The following is an 18,538-nucleotide window of genomic DNA, read 5'->3' as shown; positions in this document are numbered from 1 at the left end:
GTGTAGATCTTGCAGATGTTATGGAGAAGCCGTGCCTAGAGCGCAGTATAAACACGGATACAGCCCATGAGCAGTACGCGCTCAGATCAAAAAGTAAATGGTGGAGTTCCCGTCATGGCGCAGCGGTTAACGAATCCGACTAGGAACCATGAGGTTGCGGGTTCGGTCCCTGCCCTTGCTCAGTGGGTTAATGATCCGGCATTGCCTTGAGCTGTGGTGTAGGTTGCAGACGCGGCTCGGATCCCACGTTGCTATGGCTCTGGTGTAGGCCAGTGGCTACAGCTCCGATTCAACCCCTAGCCTGGGAACCTCCATATGCCATGGGAGCGGCCCAAAGAAATAGAAAAAAGACCAAAAAAAAAAAAAAAAAGTAAATGGTAAGAGAGGCTTCCTAAACATGGCAGGAAACCCAGGAGCCATGGAGGGAAAAAATTCACAACTTTTTTTTTTTTAATTTAAAAACTCAATAATTGAAAGAATTGAATATTTTCATAATTCTTTATACCAAAAACCACAATAAATAAAATATTTTTAAAAAGCTGGACTGAAAACTCCTTTTGCACATTGAAGAGAAAGAGAGAAAAGAATTGGTAGTGTAGTAACTCACTCCTACAATTAATAAGGGGGCCAAGAACTGTCTGCAAATTCACAAAAGCCGTGCAAATGACCCATTAAAGACATTAACGGTCACATACAAGGGGTATTAAATTTGCAGTATCCGGGAAAGTTCAAATTGAAACAATAGTGAGGTATTTTTTTTGTTAACCCAATTGGCAATTTTTTTTTCAATTGTAACAACCTATATTGATGAGAGTGTGGAAAAATATGTCTTCATATACCATGAGTGAGAAGATCAATTGCAGTAACTTTCCAGGGTGTAAATGGGCAAAATTTGCTAAAATCCCTTGACCAGCATTCCTAGTTCTGGAAGAGTTTTTAAGAAATAAAAGCGAAGGGTGGGGGAAAAAACTGTAACTGCAATGTATACATCTAAGGATGACCTGACCCCCTTGCTGTACAGTGGGAAAATAATAAAAAAAAAAAAAAAAAAAAAAAAAAAGAAAGAAATAAAAGCGGCTATTTCTGGAGTTCCTGCTGTGGCTCAGCAGTAATGAACCCAACTAGTTAGTATCCATGAGGATACAGGTTCAATTCCTGGTCTCAGTAGGTTAAGGATCTAGCATTGCCGTGAGCTATGGTGTAGGCTGAAGACGGGGTTTGGACCCCGTGTTGCTGTGGCTGTGGTGTAGGCCGGTGGCTACAGCTCCAATTGGACCCCAGCCTGGGAACCTCCATATGCCACAGCTGTGGCCCTAAAAACAAACAAACAAACAACAAAAAACCAAGTGGCTATTTCTTAGAAATAAATAGAATGTTCACCACAGTAACTTTCTCCACAGCACGGTTCTGGCTGCACTTAAATGATCATTGATGGGAAGATGTTTGAAGGAATTATGACGACCCATGATATGAAACTATTTAATGAAGAAAAAGAGTAAGGAAGGCTTATATGTGTGTGCATTTCTTTTTAGGGACCCTTCTGTGGCATATGCAAGTTCCCAGGCTGGGGGTGAATCAGAGCTGCAGCTCCCAGCCTATGCCACAGCCACAGCAACATCGGATCCAAGCCGCATCTGCGATCTACACTGCAGCTTGCCACACCAGATCCTTGACTCCCTGCGTGAGGACAGGGATCTAACCTGCATCCTTGTGGACACTCTGGTTCTTAACTGAGCTACAACAGGAATTCCCACAATATATTTTTAAGTGCAAAAAAATTTATCAAAACAGTTAATATATCAGAGCTTTATTTTTATAAAGGAATAAAAGACTATCTCCGTGTCTCTCTTTTTTTTTTTTTTTTTTTTTTCGTGTCTCTTTGTAAATCTACATACAACATGTATGGAGAGGTCAAAATGCTTTTTTGGGGGCAAGAAGAGAAAACTTAAGGGAAAGTTCACATCAACCTGTTGACTTTGGCCCCTTAATCATTTAAAATAGAGGAAGAGAGAGACAGGGATTAATATTCATTAACGCTCCCTTCCACATCTGGGTGGCTTACCCTATTACCACAGCCATATATTACTTTATCTTGTACACTATTAAAGAAACTATGAAAGACAGAAACTAGTATACCTGCATACAACCAAAACCAAAGACTCAGCTTCATATCATAGAGTGACTTCATCTGGCCCTTCCTGGTTCTGGTAAGCAGAGGACAAAAGGGGCCATGGTTGTCATATGATCAGCTGGTACCTACAAACACCCCCAGTTTCCAGTGGGCTGAAGGTGGTGGAGGCAGGTGTCTTCATTCATTCAACAAGCCTGTCCATACACACACTACTAACACCATGCTGGTTCCTGAGGGCTGCAAAGAGGCCTTGCACATTCTCAGGTGCTGTGCAGCCCACAGGTAAGCACCCCTTTCCAGATCCTTCCAAGTCTCCTTACCACTAGGGACAAGGTACTTTTGAAATAGTCTTTACCTGCTGCAATGCTTTGGGGCTAACTCTGAAGATTGAGCTGGTTTAGAGAACCTCATGTGGGAGCAGAAAATTGGCAGACTTTGGAAGAGCAGTTCCATCACACAAGAAAGAGTTCTCATAGACAGAGGAATCAGGAAGGAACCTAAAAGCCATCCAGCCCAGTCCTCCACGTTCAGCAGCCCAGGGAATAAGACCTGGAGAGGGGAAGGTGCCAAACGCAAGTGTGGAACCAGAATCTGTACCCAGGTCGCCTGTACCAGGCTTCCTTCCTTGTGCTACACATAGTCAGCCCACCCTCCCAGGCTCTTTGCAGCTACAATGTGAGTAGGGGTGTGCTCACCACTTTCAGGACGGGTCCATCAAGAGCCTCTGCACAGAATCCTCTTGCACATCTGACCTGTCCTGGGAAGGCTGGTATTCGCAATGGCAGAGCGCAACTTCATAGGAGCAGAAATAAACTTGTAAGGGGGTCAGTGCTGACCCTGGAGAGTGCAGCCAATCCCTCCAAGTTTCCCCACGTCTACTCCATGTCCCTTCCAAGTTGGCATTTCCTTCAAGGAATTTGCTAAGGGTTGTCAGTACCCACTGGCTTTATTCAAATACCTGCTTTCAACAGGATCCACTGATGGCCAGTAAGAAGTGGGATGACAGAAGAGGTCTTAACTGGAATTACAGGAAGGATTCTGACTGCAGCACCAAAGAAGGCCAACTCAGCTGCTCTAGAGAGGTGACCGCATTCTCCATGGTAGCCACAAAGCCACCAACACCTACATGTTAAAGGAATAGAGTGGCAAGATGGGTCAAACTGAGACCACTTGGGTATAATTATAAAGAAGGGATGTAGGGGAAATTTGGTGGAAAAATCCTCACCAAACAAGCACTGAATATGAGAATCAATACTGTAGGATGCAAGATTCAGAAACAGCCAAACAAACAGCCCAATTACATCGGTAACCCCATGTTCCAAGACCACAAATCCTTCTAGGAAGTGGGAAATAAGGTCAAAGCCATGGAGTGGTCCTGCTCTTCTAGGGACACAGCGCCAGGCTGCAGCAAGGATACAGAGCTCCCAGTAGGGCAGCCTGTTTCCTCCTCTTCACTCAATCCAATAACACCAAGAGGAAGGAGTTGAGCCCCTCTGTTCTTGCTCCCTGGCCATGGGGTCAGCTTCCCTGCCCTGGGGTCCTCCTGACTGCCAGTAATGACTTGCTCTTCCTTCCCCGCAGAATGTAAAATCAGAGTCAATGGGCCGAGAAAAGGCCTTACTTCCAGACTGGACAAGGCAAAGATAAAAACTAAAAGCAGGAACTCACAAGAGTGCCCAGCATGACCCCAACAGGAAGAGGTATTAGATGGACAGAAAAGGAGTTAACTCCAGGAAGGGAAGCTGTGACCTGCTGTGACCCGGCTGTTGCTAACCCCAGCATCACAGAGGGGAAGCAGGACTGTGTCCCTGGGGGAGAACTGCCCCAGCGGCCAGGGTTCACAGACGTGGGGGTGAAACTTCCCAAGCGGTACAGATTACGTGGGCATCTGTGACTTGCAGAATTCCTGCCTGGCATCTTGGTTCCCTGCCTGTCACAGCCCCACAGGAGGAATGACCAGGCATTCTGTGGTTGTGGCCTACAAGGTCTGGACCGTCCCAAAAGACAGAAGGGGCAGAAGAAGCTCACATCTGTATCTAAGTAATAATCTTCAGTGGCTGCCTTGGGGCTCCTTCCTTCGGGTCCCTGTCCAGTCTCCCCCTCCTCACCTTCCCCAGGGGGACAAGGGGACTCAAGGAAAGACTTTCCCATTTCTTAGCTAGCAGTTATTTCAAATTCTTCTTTCCTCCACCCTATATGCTCCTTGGGGAGACAGTGAAGAGACATATTTGGAGAGCTGCAGGAAGCATATGTCTCTGTGCCAACGCCAGGCAGGAGGGAAACCAAAAGTGATAGAGGGCTCTTCACTTGGCTAAGGTCAACTCTCTGCTCTCAGAAGTCTCACCTGGGACCCTGCAGCCCAGAGCACCTGCACTCAGCTCAGGTGTGCAGTAGAAAACCACGGCAAACTCACCATTCCGTATTCTTTCATTGAGAATGTTTTCTAATTATTTCCAAGGATGTATCTGTCTACCACCATATTGAAATTCCCAAGGAGACATTGAAATGGATGAGACAGATGTGCTTGAACTGATAGAAAGATATTCCAGGTCCATGGTTCTTTGGGAAAAAAAAGGTTTGTAGAACAGCATGGGTAGTATCATTTCCTTTGAGGATAGATAGATTGATAGATAAGTGACAGATGGATGATGGAGACAGATGATCACGAGGTCGTTAAATAGATGGCCTTTAATGTGCACAAAAGTGTGGAAGGAAAATGCACGTTTTTCATGGCAGGCCACTGGAAAGACAAAGGTTATGGAGTGAAAATATCACTTATTTAAATCACTTCCACACACTGCGTATTTTTCTACTATATTTTGTTATCGCTGTTTTTAAAGCAGTAAATGTTGGTTGTCAAAAATTCAAAAGGTACAGAAGATTATAAAATTGAAAGCTAAAATTCTCCTTTCAGCAGGTCACAGCTTCCCTTCCTGGAGTTAACTCCTTTTCTGTCCATCCAATACCTCTTCCTGTGTCTTTGTCATAAAATGCACGTCATGCAAACCTTACATACACACACCCTTTATAAAGTTGAATAGGTATTTGTCTATATATAATCCATACTGTTCAACTTTCTATTTTAATCAATAATATATCCCAAGCATTTTCCAATCAACACAAAAAAGATCTCCACTTCGCTTTTTTAAGTCACTAGTATTTCATTTTATAGCTATAACAATTTATTTAATCAGCCCCTTAGATATGGACTTTTTGATGGTTTCTAGAATTGAATTTTTCAAAAAAATTATGGGGAAAAAAAAACAGTCTCACACTTAAACATACTGTTTCAGGAGGAGAAGGATTTGTACAGGCCAAATTCATTTCAAGTGTATTTTAACTCATGGAATCTGCAGGATTCACGTCATATGCATTCCTAAATTTGATAGCTATGGAAGAATGGTCTTCCAAAAATGTTACAGTGAATTACATCCCACCCACACTCTGACATGTGTCTTTGATTTCCAGTTGTTTAGATTTAATTGTAGATCTGTATCTCTTTAGATATTCAATGGCTATACACATTTCTTTTGCAACAATATTTGGACATCCCAAAAGAAAATCTGGGTGAGAGGTAATTCAGTATTGTCCAATCTGTGTGTGTGCCTGTGTATCTCAGGGTTTCCTCAAATTTTACAGATAGTTTACTCTTATGTGTGTCACATCTATAACTTGAAATAATCTACTACAAAACACTTCCTTGATTTGTAAAATGTGAGAGCCCTGGGCCAGGTAAGTGGACAAGCTCATGGCAAAGGGACTCCAGTCTTTCCTGCAGATCCCTGCATCTTTGGGGTCAGATGCAGTGAATGAGATGCATGGATGCCCACTTTGCTCTCGTAGGTCCCAGTTTGCTCCTAGGGGTCCCTGCATTTCCCTTCCTAGGTTCAAGTGTGTCTTATTCTTCCTCCACCCATGTTTGAAGCAGTTCTTTCCAAAGGCCTCAGTGACTGCGGGCCAGCCACCAGCCTGAGCCACAGAGGGGACATGAGATCACAGACTTCCTCCTTGTGGTTCCTGTCTAGTTTTCTGATCCTCAAGCTGAACTCTCCTAAACTGTCATTCTTGCCCCAGGGTTTCCTACACCTGCCTAGACTCCAAGGTTCTCTCACATTCACTTTCCTTATCCCATATCACCGTTCTGTTTCCCTAGTCAAACTTAACATAAAGATCATGCATTCTTAATCACAAATTTCATCTCATTCAATCACAAAGCTCCGCCTGTGCTCTCTCTCATGGTGCCCTCCCACTCATTGGGAACAGAGGACACACTCATATTGACAACAGCCCTGGAAGCCCCTATTTCCTGTGCTGTGAAGCTGGGTGACTTCACCTTCAAGGGGCCCACCTGAATGCTTCCCGGAGCAAGGCTGAGGGGCATAGGGGAGATGAGTCACCCTCCCCTCCTCTCTCTGCATCCTCTCCGCCCACCCTCCTCTCCCACCACTGCTCTCAGTGGGCATCCTCCCTTCACCTCCTCTCATGCTCCTCTACATCACCTGGAACCAGACACAAGCTTTCTATTGCCAGCTGGGCAGGAAAAACATACAAATCAGCCCTGCTCTAAAGAGGATATAGCCCAGGGGCTGTTCGTACAGCCTGATTCTGGGCCACTCCAATGTCTATTCTATGCTTACTTTTCTTTTTTCTTTCTTTCTTTTTTAACAGCCACACATGCATCACATGGAAGTTCCCAGGCTAAGGGCCAAACCAGAGCTGTAGCTGCCAGTCTACACCACAGCCACAGCCACAGCCACACAGGATCCAAGCTGTGTCTGTGACCTACACCACAGCTCACGGCAACGCCAGATCCTTAACCTACTGAGCAAGCCAGGTTACTAGTCGGGTTTGTTGGTAACCGAGCCACAACAGGAACTCCTTCGGCTCACTTTCCTTTTACCCATTTATTTTTAAGGCTGTAGGCATTTAGTGAGGAAATAAAAGTGAAGAAGGGAGGATGAGTGGAGGGAGAGGGACTCACACCAGAGTGAGGTCATTGCTGGTCAGCGATCGTTAATCATGGGCCATGCTCACCTCCAGACCTCAGCCTATTTCCAAGAACGTTTTCTCAGGCTGTCAGTTTCCTTGAATTGTAACTTTGGTCATGTGACCTTGACACTTGGGTAGAACAATACACTTCCCAAGTAGGAAATGTCACCACATCTCATAAAATACATAAGGGATGAAGAACAGCGTGGAGCAGCCCCAGAACAGGGCTGAGGGGGAGCAGGGACCAATTTTGTGTTTCTGCTTCCTAAGCTTTAAAGAAGATAATGACACCTTTCAATAGTATTTTATGGAGGTATGTTTAACAACCCAGGGGAATATACACCGTATATTAAGTTTTTTAAAAAAAGAACAAAACTATTATAAAATATATAAGTAAAGTGTTCCATGTGTATGTGTTTAGAAAACCTCAAATATTACTATTCATTATTTCTTGGTCAGATTTATCTTCTTTTATTTTTTGGATTTCTTGAATGCTTTATGATACCTATGTATTGTTTTACGGTTAGAAAAAGTAATAAAGACTCTTTTGTAAAAAAGAGAGAGTTATTTAACTTGGTAGAAATAAGACCTTACCCCTAGTTTGGGCTTAGTACCACAATAATATACAATTCCCAAAAGTGATGGAAGATATGTGTTGAACTCGACTTGTCCAAAGTCAAACTCATGTTTGTTCCCCCTAAGCTTGGCTCTCTTCAATTCTTATCTATTGCAGGGGTTATCTTTCCACCCACTGAGTCAAGCCAAAACATCTCCCTCCTGACACAGCCCCTTAGCCAAGGCAACACCATCCCGAAAGTTGATACCTAAAATCTCTCTCAACTATCTCCCCTCCTCTTCTTACCTCCAGCCATCATACCCCTCCACCCCCTGCTCCAAGTCCAGCCTATATCACTCCTAGAAACTGGACCACTGCAGGAGCTTACAATCTGCTTTCTCCACGTTCCTCTTCTCAACTTCACCCCCAAACCATTCTGCTTTCCCATGTCGAGGCCAGTCCTGATGGCTACTTTTCACTGAAGAGCCATTCCTCAAAGACATGTCAAGTATAACATAGACTTGAAACTCTAGATTTCCACCCAACAAATCTGTTCCTTGTCTGGCCTTCACCATCTTAGGAAATCATAAGAGCATTCCATTAGCTCATCCACCAACCATAGAGGCATCCAGTTCATTCATCAGTGGAAAAGCCTCATCAACCACAACTCGAAAACATATCTTAAATTCTTCATTCCACCTGCATTGCTACAACCAGAGCACCACCACTGTACTCTTGGGTGCAGTACTGCAGTCACCTCCTAACTGGTGTCCCTGCTTTTGTTCTTCACCCTACTTATCTGCAAACCCAGAGAGATTTTTAAATCAAAGAAGAACCAACACCTGATTATATTCCAGGAGGATTTGCACATGACATGGGAAAAAAAGGGATGCCTTCTCTTGCTCAACTTGTCACTGCCCACTTCTCAGAGCTCATCTCTTAATCACCGTTTTGCTCACCAGATTCCTAGCGCACTGACCTCTTTCTATTGCTCAAGCAGACAGTGTGGTCACAGCTCAGGAACTTAGTGCTTTCTATGTTTACTGCCAGGAATGTTTGCCTCTGGGTTTTTTACAGCCTGTCCCTCCTTATCTTGCCAAGCTCAGAGCACACGTTAACCTTCTAAGGGAGATTTTCCTGGTTGCCAGTGTAGACAAGCAACCAACATCTGTCTGGGATCCCTTGGATCCAGTTTCATTTCCTCCTTTACATTTATCTCAAATAGTCATCTTTATTAATGGCCTTTGATGTTATTTATCAATCTCCCGCCACTAGAAAGTAAACCTCATTGTCTGTGTGTTTGTTTTCCTTACTGCTGTTTCCCTGTGTCTAAGAAAATGCCAGTGATTATTACATTTTTGTTGAATGGGTAAATGAATGAATCTCTAGGACTCTCCCATGGTTTTTATGTGAGTCTATCTCACTGTCTCTGTGAGATTAAGTCCCTGCCGTAGTCTAAGCTTTCACAGTACACACTTAAATTAACCATAGATAATATGATTGCTTTGACAAGTTTGCTAGAAATTGAACTGCCTCGCTGCTGTGGGAGCAGGTGAAGTCATTAAAGGCACGATGGTACATTTGAGAACGCATGTGCAGTCTCCATGATAGCCCCAGAGCTGGGGGGTCCATTGCTCCAAGTGGCCTGAGGATCCCATTTGCCACTCTCTGGCATCCATGGTATGTGCTGGGGGAAGCGAGCAGCTGCCACATGATGGGTCAGGATGCAGAGGAAAGGCTTCACCTTCTGCCAGTATGCTTCTGTCCTGATCTGGGAGAGACTGTGTCCCTCAGAGAAGAGAAAGGCAAAGGCATTCCAAGAGGGGAAAGTTAGGACCAGACTACATTGCTTCGTTTCTGTCTGACACATCCTTACACTCCAGTCATCAAGCAGTCACATTAGGGTTGATGTCATAGCCCAGTAAACAGGTCTGGGAACCCCCTCACTCAGACTGGACATTGACCTCCACATGCCATCCATCTGTGGGGAGCAGCCCTTAGAGGGGCACTCTTGACAGTAAGCATCATTATTCAACTGCAGCACATCAAGTCGAAATGACTCATGATTCAAACAGTCCAGACAAATAAAGCCCATTTTTAAAAATCATCTTCCTCCAACATCTTACAGTAGAGTTTGGAACCCCAGGTATTCTGGGCTCTGTGTGTCTCTCTGACAGGCAGTAAATGGACTCATGTAAAAGCTGTCAGAAAGTTTTGGAGACTAAGGTGGCTGGGGCGGCCTGATGTGTGAGAAGAGAACGTCCATGGCAGAGAACCAGGCACTAAGGTCAGAGAATAATCTAGGTGACAGATGGCCCTCACTGTCCAAAGTAAATCCAATCTCACCTCGTTCATGCTGTGAATCCTGAAATGAATAGCTCTGCTTGCACACCATTGGAGGAGGGGAGGAGACATCAAGACAGAGTCTGAGGCTGTAAGAGTTTGTGGCTGTAAGTATAAGTAGATCAGTTTGCCCAAAGGGACTTTCTTTTCCCTGTTCCACCTAGTATGCTCAAGGGATAGCAATCAAAATACAAAGAAAAGCTCTTGGAAAAAGTAGATCCAGGGGCAGATGTAGAGACAGTTTTCCTAGGTAGGCAGGGTTGCCTAAACTCAAGTCCACACTTGGAAACCAGGGCCTTTTCCCCCAGGAGAATATTAGCTCCCCTTAAATATCAGAGCTCCTGTTGTGGCTCAGCAGGTTAAGAAACCAATAAGTATCCATGAGGACATGGGTTCAATCCCTGGCACCGCTCAGTGGATTAAGCTCATTCATTGCCATGAGCTGTGGTGTAGGTTGCAGATGAAGCTCAGACACAGTGTTTCTGTGGCTGTGGTGTAGGCCGGCAGCTGAAGCTCCAATCTGACCCCTAGCCTGGGAACATCCATATGCTGTTGGTGCAGCCCTGAAAAGAAAAAAAAAAATCACCAGGACAGGAGTTCCCTTGTGGTGCAGTGGTTTAAGGATCTAGAGTTGTCACTGCAGCAGCTTGGGTCACTGCTACAGTGTGGGTTCGACCCCTGACCCAGGAACTTCCACCGAAAAGAATTTTTAAAAAATCTCCAGGGCGGATGAAAACCAGAACTTAAGCCTCATCCCATTCTTCAAGGTGAATGCTCTCAGTCAGGATAGCTGGCCCTTGAAATTTGAACTCACAAGGTAATGGAGTGAAGACAACTGAGGAGAAAAGCCAATAATAAAAAATGATGAATTGGGAGTTCCCGTCATGGCGCAGTGGTTAACGAATCCGACTAGGAACCATGAGGTTGCGGGTTCAGTCCCTGCCCTTGCTCAGTGGGTTAACGATCCGGCGTTGCCGTGAGCTGTGGTGTAGGTTGCAGACGCGGCTCGGATCCCGCGTTGCTGTGGCTCTGGTGTAGGCCAGTGGCTACAGCTCCGATGAGACCCCTAGCCTGGGAACCTCCATATGCCGCGGGAGCGGCCCAAGAAATAGCAGCAACAACAACAACAATAACAAAAAGACAAAAAGACAAAAGACAAAAAAAAAAAAAATGATGAATTGAACAATCTACATCAGATGAAGGCAAATTAATAGGTTTGGACAGGTAAAGAACTTAAATATAAGAAATATTCCTGAAGAGATGAAAGAGGATGGTGCTGACATGAAATAGACACAGAAGTTTTTTAAAAGGATCAAGTAAAAATACCACGTATGAAGAAATAAGTGAATTTTTAAAACCTCTGTATATGGGGTTAATTTGTGAATGGATACAGCCAGAGAAGAAATGTGTAAACTGGAAGATCAGGTGAAGAACTTCCCCCAGAGGCATCAAGAAGGAGCAAAAAGATGGAAAGTCTAAATAAAAAATTAATAAATGTGATGGTTATATAATATTCATAAACTACAGACCTAATAAACTGAGAGGAGGCATTATTAGAGTAAATTAGAAACTAAATTTTACTTAATTAAAGAAAGGTGAAAGTCTTCAAGTTGAAAGGCCTGATCATGTAACAAAAAGGGAAAGTCTATGGTAGAAACATTGTAGGGCTATTTAACAATATCAGAGACAAATAAAAATCTCAGGAGTTCCCATTGTGGCGCAGCAGAAACAAATCTGACTAGGAACCATGAAGTTGAGGGTTCGATCCCTGGCCTCGCTCAGTGGGTTAAAGATCTGGCCGTGCCTTGAGCTGTGGTATAGGTTGAAGACTCAGCTCGGATCTGGCGTTGCTGTGGCTGTGGCGTAGGCCAGCATCTACAGCTCCGATTAGACTCCTGGCCTGGGAACTTCCATATGCCACGAGTGCAGTCCTAAAAAGAAAAAAAAAAAAAATTCAAAAGTGTTCAGGGAGAAGGGATTAATAATTTCCCCCCGCAAAAAAAAAAAGCAGAATCTGAATTTAACATAATGTGAAAAATGAGAAGGCAAGAGAATGACATTCAAATAAAGAAAGAAAAAAAACTTCAAACCCAGAATTTTATATGTTCGGCTACATTATAGTTAAATGAAGAATGAATCCAGGGAGAAACATGGTGATAAAGAGAAGTAACAGTGAGGAACTAGCAAAGAAATTGTTGTTTTCTAATAGGCTGGCTACCCAAGAAAAGACTACCTCTAACATTACAAAATGTGATTGTGATATTAGAGATACTTGTAATTGTAATATGGAGAGATACTTGGTGGATTGTAGGCAGCCATCAGAAAAGGCCACAGTACGTGTGGTTACAGCTGGCCAAACTGGGAGCCAGTCCTCACCTCACTTCCCATCCATCACACAGAAACACGAGGCAGCAGTCCAGCTCTCCTGCACAGCAGCGTCCCAGAGCTCGTCGTCACCTCCTGCTCAGCTGAAGCAGGTGGGGACCCTCAGATTTCCATAGAGGGTGGGATCCACAAGATGGAGAAGCAGCTGATCGTTCATCCCACAACAGGCAGAAGCAGGTGATGCTTTCATTCTCTCACCAGGAGGTTTTCACACTATCTCCAAGAAATGCGCTTCGAACACAACCATAGCAGTTTCCGTCATGGCTCAATGGCCAGCAAACCCAACAAGCATCCATGAGGATGCAGGTTCAATCCCTGGCCTCACTCAGTAGGTCAGGGATCTGGCGTTGCCATGAGCTGTGGTGGAGGTCACAGATGCAGCTCAGATCTAGCATTGCCGTAGCCTTGGCTTAGGCCAGCAGCTAGAGTTCCGATTGGACCCCTAGTTTGGGAACCTCCCTAGGCCCTAAAAAGACCAAAAAAAAAAAAAAAACCCAACAGCCGTAGATACAAGTATGCAATTCATAAATGGAAGACTATATGGCTGACAAGTATATAAAGAAATGCTTATGTTTGCTATTAACCAGAGACATCCAACTTACAATAGTGGTGAGTTCTGTCTACACTTATACCTATCTATCTATCCATCTATCGATATTTATACCTATACTTAGTTTAGGTCTATATGTACCTCAGGTTGGCAAAAACTAGCAAATTGAGTGATACCAGTGAAAGATCGGGGGAAATTGAAATCATCAGGCTTATGTGCAAAGACCACTTGTGACCTTGCGCAAGTATGCTGGAAGCACCCAGGCCTGGCTTAGCACAGCCAAGCTGATTATAATGGACGAGCTATCACTTCCACTCTGGGGAGGTACCTGAAGAGGTCACCAGCAAGTCCCTGTTGGGAGGTCTGAGAATTTTCATGATTGTCTTGTCCGTGATTGGTGAAATTGAAGGGTGCCAATTGGGCACGACCTGCATTAAACCATGAAGCATCAAGGCAGATGTGCAGAGAGCCTGAGAGAGAGCTCACCCCAACACTGACTGCCTAAAATGTGAGACAGAACAAGGATCTAGCAGACGCATGCTGTCTAAGGATTAAAAACAAACAGGAAGACTCAAAACATTTTATAAGGACCCCTCCGAATTTAAGGCATGTGGCATATAGGAACATGGGAGATAAAAATCAGAGTAGGGAGTTAGAAATAAATAGAGTAGGAGTTGCCGTCGTGTCTCAGTGGTTAACAAATCCAACTAGGAACCATGAGGTTGTAGGTTCGATCCCTGGCCTTGCTCAGTGGGTTAGGGATCCGGCATTGCCATGAGCTGTGGTGTTAGGTCACAGATGCGGCTCGGATCCTGCGTTGCTGTGGCTCTGGCGTAGGCTGGTGGCTACAGCTCCGACTGGACCCCTAGCCTGGGAACGTCCATATGCCGAGGGATCGGCCCTAGAAAAGGCAAAAAGACAAAAGAAAAAAAAAAAAAAAAAGAAAGAAATAGAGTAAAATATAAGACCAAAAAAAAAAAAAGCCTCTTTCATGAATTGATAAAGAACATGATAATGCCTACAAATAAAGCGAAAATAGCAGAAGACAATCACGTGGAGGCAGGGCAGAGGGAAAAATGAAGCCAGAAGTATTCCTGGAGTTTGCCTCTGAGTGGAGGTGAGGGGGACAGGTCAGGCAGGAAAGGCAGTGCTTCATTTTAAGGTCCTTTTTTTTTTTTTTTTTTTTTTTCTCTTTCCTATTTTTTTTAAACCATGAGCAGATATTACTTTGGTACAAACAGAAAAATGAGAGAAGAAACTGAAACTGGTAAAGCCAACCAAACTGAAACCAGGTAGCCATCTCAGGACCAAATTCTGCCTTGACTTTCTTTCTGCTCTCAGGTCCCCAGTATCTCACACTCTTGATGCAGCTGATGCCCTGGGAGCCAGGAATGTGGCCATCATCTGTTCCTCCCAGCCTGCTCCTTCCACTGGGTGTTTGCAGCCTGGCCCTGGCAACAGTGTTTCTTCTTTGTGGTTTCTATCCCACTGAGAAAGGCTAAGATGCTAAGCGGTTTCTAACCCTGCATCCCTGCCTCTCTCCCAATGCTGCTCACCCTCTCGGGCTTAGAGGATGTGCCCTCACCAGGGAAGGTAGCCAAGTGGCCAGAGTCAAGGTCTTGGAGCACAGACTAACTGTGGACCTGCATGGAGCCGGCAGGTCGGCCTGCTTCCTGATCTTTCCCTTCCTGACTGGGGGGTGCTGGACAGACAGCCCCGGTGTAGAGCCCGGCCAAGCGGGCACGTCTGCCTAGGGAAGGGGGCCCTGCCAGAGCTAAGCTGCCTGCAATCCCCATGTTGTTTCCCAGGGAAAATGCAACCATTGTTCCTGCACAGAACATGCCTCTGTCCCTGGCCAGGCCTGTCGGTAGGAAGTTTTTTCCAGAAGAAATTTAAAAGGCCAGGCTGCAAAATAAAATGTGCTCTGGCTTAGTTTCCCTGTACACTGCTCTTAGCCAAGTACAGTGAGGCACGCTTAGCAAAATAGCTAAAGGGGCCCGGAGGAGGGATAGTGGGACACGGCCAGCATGAACTGCCCACTGCATCCTGGTCCTCAGGCTCTGGAGTCACCCCTTATCACAAAACCCACCCAAAGTTTTGGCAGCCACTGTCCCCTGACTTTACTTTTGCCAAGAGCCAGAGAAGCGTGATCACACCTTCGGGTCAGTGGGTCCCGGGCGTGCTCTCCCCTCAAGGCTTCTCCACAGATTTCCAATCCCTCAAGTCCCCGCTCAGCCCCTTGTACCCAGTCCTCCCTCCAACCAGTTTTATAGACCACAGCCTCCATCAGGTCTCCCGCCTGTCCCTGTGGGACCCTCGCCAAGCGGGGCTCTGTGAGCAATCGCGGTACTGAAACTCTCTTGCTATTATGGTCAACCAAATGAATGAATTTTTACTTAAAATACTAAATCTTGGAGTTCCCATTGTGGCTCAGGAGTAACAAACCCGACTAGCATCCATGAGGATGCGGGCCTGATCCTTGGCCTTTCTCTGTGGGTTAAGGATCCGGTGCTGCTGTGGGCTGTGGTGTAGGTCACAGACGTGGCTCGGATCTGGCATTGCTGTGGCTGTGCAGTAGGCTGGCAGCTGCAGCTCCAACTTGACCCCTAGCCTGGAGCTTCTGTATGCTTCGGTGCAGCCCTAAAAAGCAAAAAAAAAAAAAAAAAAAGAGAGAGAGAGAGAGAGAGAGAGCCACACTGTGCTGGCAGGGTCTCTTCACCTGGGGCCCAATGTCTCAGAGTCAGATGCCCAGAGGGCCTCCCAGGTCTCGAACTTCTACTTACAGGAACAGCTTATAAATTCGATTCTCAAACTTGGTAACCCTGGAGGCACTGAATAGATATTTGTTCTTGAGAGGGCTACTACACTGCTCTCAAGGAATGCCTGGGCTGGAGGCCCACACAGCGGAAAACTCAATGGCCAGCTGTTTGCGTCTCTAATGACTCCAGATTGGGGGCAATCAGATTCTCTGACGCCAAGACCCAGCTCCAGTGCTTCTCCTGCAGGATGTCTGCCCACCCCCCTACCGGAGCAATGTCTGAGGCTCTCCCCCAGCCCAGGGCATTCCTTGAGAAAGTGACCCCAGTGAAAAATATAAGGGTTTCATTTTGCACCCGGATTTTAATGCCTATTTTCCACCTCACGGAGGCTGGGAGGGATGTTTTCCTTTTATCCTCATCTCTGCAAACTCTTTCTCTCTAAACTGTTTCTTTTCACCATCCAGGGATCACTTTCTCAGAAGGAGATGATAAGCTAGCAGAGCATCCATCCAGGGCCCTGAAGGAAAGAGGAAGAGGAAGGAACACTGGGGCTTCCTCAGCTCTGGAAGGACCGCCTGGTGATGAGTGTCTCACCTGCATTCTGCCCTGACCGTCTGGAGTGTGCGGCACCTGAGATAAGGCAGGTCTGCTAGTTTGGGCTGCCACACAGGGCTGCAGACTGGATGGTTTAAATAGCATCAGCCTATTTTCTCACCGTCCTGCAGGCAGGAAGCCCAAGATCAATGTGTTCGTTAGCAAGGGCTAGTTCCTCCCAGGGCCTCTCTCCTTGGCTTGTCGACAGCTGCCTCCTCCCTCTGTCCCCACATGGTCTTCCCTCCATGTATGTCTGTGCCCTAATCTCTTCTTCTTATATGTTCACCAGCCACACTGGCTTAGGGACCAGCCTAACGGCCTCATTTCACTTCATCACTTCTTAAAGGCCCTGTCTCCCAGTACAGTCACCGTCTGAGGTCTTAGGGGTTGGGACTTTGACACAGCAGCTGGGGGGACATGACTCAGCCCATAACAGGGGGTGTCTTCCGGCAGCACACCCTGCTGTCCTGACCTCTCCTGCAAAGTGATGAGGTGACAAGGATTGGGGCAGGATCCTCTAAAATCAGCTCAGGAGTAGAGATATTCTGCAAAAGGCATTGAGAAAAAAATGAACTTGGCAGAACTTGACCCTGGGCAAGGGTCATCCTACAGACAGGCTGGCCACCTGGTTTGGTAGATGAATGTGTGCCAGGGTGCGGCCACCCCACTGCCTGAGTGCCATGTCTGTGGATGCTTCTGCAGAGCTGAGTAGCTGCAACCACACAGCCCCCAAAGCCTAAAATGTTTCTGGAAGGGACTGTTCTGCTCAAAGCTGTGTCCCCAGCACCCACAACTCTGCATGGCACACAGCATGTAGCACCTGCAACCATGGCACATGGACCAAGCTATATTTGTTGGATGAATGGGTGAGCCTCCCTCATGGAACAGAAGGTCTGGTGACGTCAAGCCCTGGAGACCCCTTGAATGATCCAATAAAATTCATCAAGCTAACATTCAGCCCTTGTGCCCAGCAAGACCACAGTAAGGATGGCTTTAGCCATCATCTCCCTTTTCCCAGCTGCCCCAGTGCCCCCAGGGGTTTTGGTCCACAGGATGTGTTTTTGAAACTCTGTCCCACTAAGTATAGAGAACCCACTATCCCCATGATCATCTGTATGCTGACCACTGCCTTTCTGGCCTCTGAAACACAGTGACATTGGCTGAACTTTCCATGTTCTAAGACACCATTTGAAACTCAAATGAGTGTGAAAGGTATTGGCCAAATCATCAGCCTGACCTAGCACTTGCAATAAGGATCCTGACCAACCTTCTTCCCACTAAGGAGAAGACACCCTGCTCTCTCCCCAAACCCAGTTTCACGGTGTCTTTAGGGCTTGGTTCCACCCCAAAGGAAAACCAGGGCCTGGGAGACACAGTGCTCCTCCCTCCCTGACCTATAGCATCGTTAGGTTTGAGCCGTCCTGACCCTTCTTGACCCTGGGTGGGATCAGCTTTCCTAAGGATGCTCTTCCATTTCTAGGGAGCCTGGGACACCCCGCCGCAATACCAACATTCCCCCCACCCAAAGTCCACTCACTGGCACAGCTGCACTCCTGAAAATCAATTTCCAGGAACTGCCTCGGGCATCCCATAATTCCCCAAAGTGCAACTGCAAAATAAACTCTGATATGCCCTGGTTCCAGGAGCCTGGGGGCATGTCCTTGCGACACAGGAGGAAGAGGAGAGGGCTGGCCAGGGAAGCAGCTCCCCCGGCTGGTGTCGACATTCAGCCTCCTGGAAGTGGGCTGTGGATGTCGTCCAGGCAGGACACCTGAGTCCTGAGGGCCTCCCGTTACTTCTCCAGAAGGTCCTATAGAAGTGAGGCTGTGAACGAGCCTTCCAACATCAGAGACCTGAGTGGCATCACTGGTTCTTATCCTTCCCAGATGAGGAATAGCAGGAAAACCTCACTGTCCACATTTGTAAAATGCACTTAGTAAAATTGACTTCATATACCTCCCAAGAAAATCAGCAGCAACAAAACATGGAAGTGCTTAGCACAGGTGCCCAGCACATAGGAGATAAGTCAATACCAAACATATATGAAACCTGGGGAACAGGATGACAGGGGCAAACAGGCAAAAAAAAAAAAAAAAAAAATACTGAAGAATAAAGGGAAAAGAAAGAAGTATATTTTCTAAATGGTTTAGGATTTTTTTTTCTTTTTTGCTTTTTTTAGGGTCGTACCCACAGCATATGGAAGTTCCCAGGCTAGGGCTTGAATCAGAGCT

At 46.0% G+C, this 18,538-nt stretch overlaps 1 long non-coding RNA gene across 4 annotated transcripts in view; it reads right to left on the bottom strand.

Moving 5' to 3' along the window:
* The window catches only part of LOC106505879 (uncharacterized), a 127,050-nt gene that overhangs the window by 105,627 nt on the left and 2,885 nt on the right, over window positions 1-18,538 (bottom strand). The window contains exons 3-4 of one of the 4 annotated variants that reach the window (XR_014826387.1): window positions 10,023-10,108; window positions 7,590-9,457 (exon numbers count right to left, since the gene is read on the bottom strand). The exons of the other annotated variants lie outside the window; for them this stretch is intronic. This is a non-coding gene — a long non-coding RNA (uncharacterized LOC106505879). Of the gene's footprint in view, window positions 1-7,589; window positions 9,458-10,022; window positions 10,109-18,538 lie in introns of those variants that run through there. 4 annotated transcript variants of the gene reach the window in all.

Source organism: Sus scrofa, chromosome 14, assembly GCF_054392235.1.
Source record: "Sus scrofa isolate SSC_HxYL_T2T_F1_AM1 chromosome 14, Sscrofa_HxYL_maternal_Yorkshire_Landrace_v2.0, whole genome shotgun sequence".
NCBI lineage: Eukaryota > Metazoa > Chordata > Mammalia > Artiodactyla > Suidae > Sus > Sus scrofa.
Note: the sequence above shows the minus strand (reverse complement) of the source record. Positions and strands in the feature narration are given on the sequence as shown.